We start from the raw sequence: 2371 nt of genomic DNA, 5'->3' as shown, positions 1-2371 counted from the left end.
GCTTCTGCTGTGATCGTATAGTGGTCAGTACTCTGCGTTGTGGCCGCAGCAACCTCGGTTCGAATCCGAGTCACAGCAGCGCTTTTGCCACCAGCCCGGCGCTCGGAAAGGCCGGGCTGAAGACGCGAGGGAGGCGGCGGCGGCAAGGAGGTTGGTTTGCAGAGACGCCGTGCCCTAGGAGGGGGCCACGAGCTCGGATCGGCTCCTGAAGGCCACCCTTCCTTTTCTCTTGCCCTTCATCCCAGTTCTGCGGGACGGGGACCCTCTGCTCCACGGGGAACCCACCCTGCCAGCCCGGCCCACCCACCGGTGCCCTCCAGCCCCAGGCAGACCCAACCCAACTCGCTCTTCCCTGGGAGGAAGAAGACATCTTCCCTTCAGTGGTATGACTTTTCTGAAGCCAACCCACTCAGCTGTACCTCTTCATTCCCGTCCTGGCCAAGCTGGAAGGAAAGCCTTCCTGGAATGCCTGCGTGCCTTGCTCCCTTCCTCGCAGAGCGAGAGGGGGAGGGAGGCAGCAGCTTTCTGCCCCAGAGCTCAGCTCCAGAGAAGATGCTGGGTAGGAAGGATTTGCAGCCAGATGATCAAAAGGCCACGCTCCAGGTGAGCTTGGGCTCCCCCCGCAGCATCCTTCTGCTCAGCACTGCTGCGCACTCGCCCATTGCCCCACCGGAGCGCACTGGGAAGGCTGGAGCACGCTGGGAAGGCTGGAGCAAGCCCATGAGCACTTGGGTTCTGCTCCAGCGCCATGTCTCAGCACCATTCACCCCTTCTCAAATGCTTTCCTCTGGCCTCCCCAACAAGGAGCAGCTCTTCCACTCGGCTGCAGTGTTGGGTCCGGGGGGAAAGGTCCAGCTGGACACACGGCCATGCCGTCCTGCTGACTTTCTGTTAACACATTTCAAAAATAAGAAAACTCCTAATTTCCCCCATCCATCCCGCAGCCCTTCCCTGGGCACACAGCCCTGCACATGGCCCTCGAGGCAGACCGGAGCAGGGAGAACATCTCCTCTGCCCACAGCCCCGACCCCGCGCAGGCAGCACCACTGGGCTCAACATACCAGGCTGAAAGCCAAGAGCAGCGGAGAAAACTTTTAAGGAGAAAAGTTAAATGATGCCATAATAAGCCCTGGGGTAAGTAGACACCCCCCAAGCGAGGGGCTGCCCAGCGAGGGGCTGCAGGGCAGAGAGCCTGACAAAGGCAGAGGACGGGGCAGGACTCGGAGTGAGCAGAGATTTCTTATCGCTCCTGTTCGTGCTCCCGGGGTGTCCCCCGGTTTCTGTCCTCCAAGGAGAGCATGATGGAGATGCATCCCCAGATCCTTCTTCCCCTGAGCCCTGCGTGCTCATCTGGTGCAACCGAGCTCGGCCCAAGGGTGATGCTGACCCCTGAGATGGGATGGGGAGCCCCCACACCCTGGATCCGACCTCCTCACCTCCACGGTTTGTTCAGCCCTTGCCTGCCGGGCTAGTAAGGCTTTCCTTGGGCAGAGCGAGGCTTCGGTGCACCGGGAGACTGGCTGTCAGGGAGGTGGAGTCTCCCAAGGGAGTAGGTGAGGGTTGCGTGGGCACGTGGAGCCCATTTCTGCATCCTCACACAGATTTGTAAACCCCTCCTTCCGAAACGCAGCACAGACATGCCTTCAGAGCAGGCACTGTGGCCATGCATTGCAAAAACAGCTGAAAAAGCCCACCCAAAGCTGAGATGTCACCCTCTTCTTCCCCCTGGGGCTGGACTGTGCCCCAGGGTCCCTGGGGACCTGCCAGCAGCTCCCTATTAGTGCCCCAGGGGGGCTGAGCAGTGGGCAGGGGCTGGATAGCCGGAGGGGGACCCAGCGAGGGACCAGCTCCCCCATCCTGGGGACGGGGCACCTGGGATCGCCCCCCTGCACTCTGGCCCCTTCCGCCCTGTGCCCCTCCAGGCGCTGCCGGCCCGGGTCACCCTGTCTTCCCCTGGGTGCCTCCCGGTGCCCGCGGCTCCCTGGTCCCTGGTGCAGGCAGGGCCACCTGGAGCTCTGCCCATGCAGGCTGGGGGCTGCGGGGGCTCCCCCCAGCTGGGGCTGGCACCAAGGGGGCACCCACGGGGACCCGGAGCCCGCAGTGACCAGGAGCTGCAGGGTCCCGGGCTGAGCGCCCGCCGGGGGGATGCAGGGGGGGATGCTGCATCCCCCCGGGGCCGAGCGCCTGTTAGGGGTCTGCTGCATGGGGCAGCTTTTTTATGTGGCATGTGGCACAAGGGGCTGCCGTCCTCACCTGTCCCAGCCCTGCTGTCTCCCAGAGGTTTGGGGTCCGCCTGGCCACATCGGCGTCGGCAGCACCAGCCCCCCCGCTGCCGAGGGCAGGAGGAGTGGAGAGGTGCCGTATTCACCAA

At 63.7% G+C, this 2371-nt stretch overlaps 1 non-coding gene across 1 annotated transcript; it reads left to right on the top strand.

Moving 5' to 3' along the window:
- The first annotated feature begins 6 nt into the window (after window positions 1-6).
- On the top strand, window positions 7-78 carry TRNAH-GUG. The gene has a single exon. It is a non-coding gene; the product is annotated as a tRNA-His (tRNA).
- Window positions 79-2371: the final 2293 nt, after the last annotated feature.

The sequence above is a fragment of the Aptenodytes forsteri genome, unplaced genomic scaffold (genome assembly GCF_000699145.1).
Source record: "Aptenodytes forsteri isolate BGI_AS27 unplaced genomic scaffold, ASM69914v1 Scaffold14, whole genome shotgun sequence".
Lineage (NCBI taxonomy): Eukaryota > Metazoa > Chordata > Aves > Sphenisciformes > Spheniscidae > Aptenodytes > Aptenodytes forsteri.
This window is presented reverse-complemented; position numbering and strand designations above follow the sequence as displayed.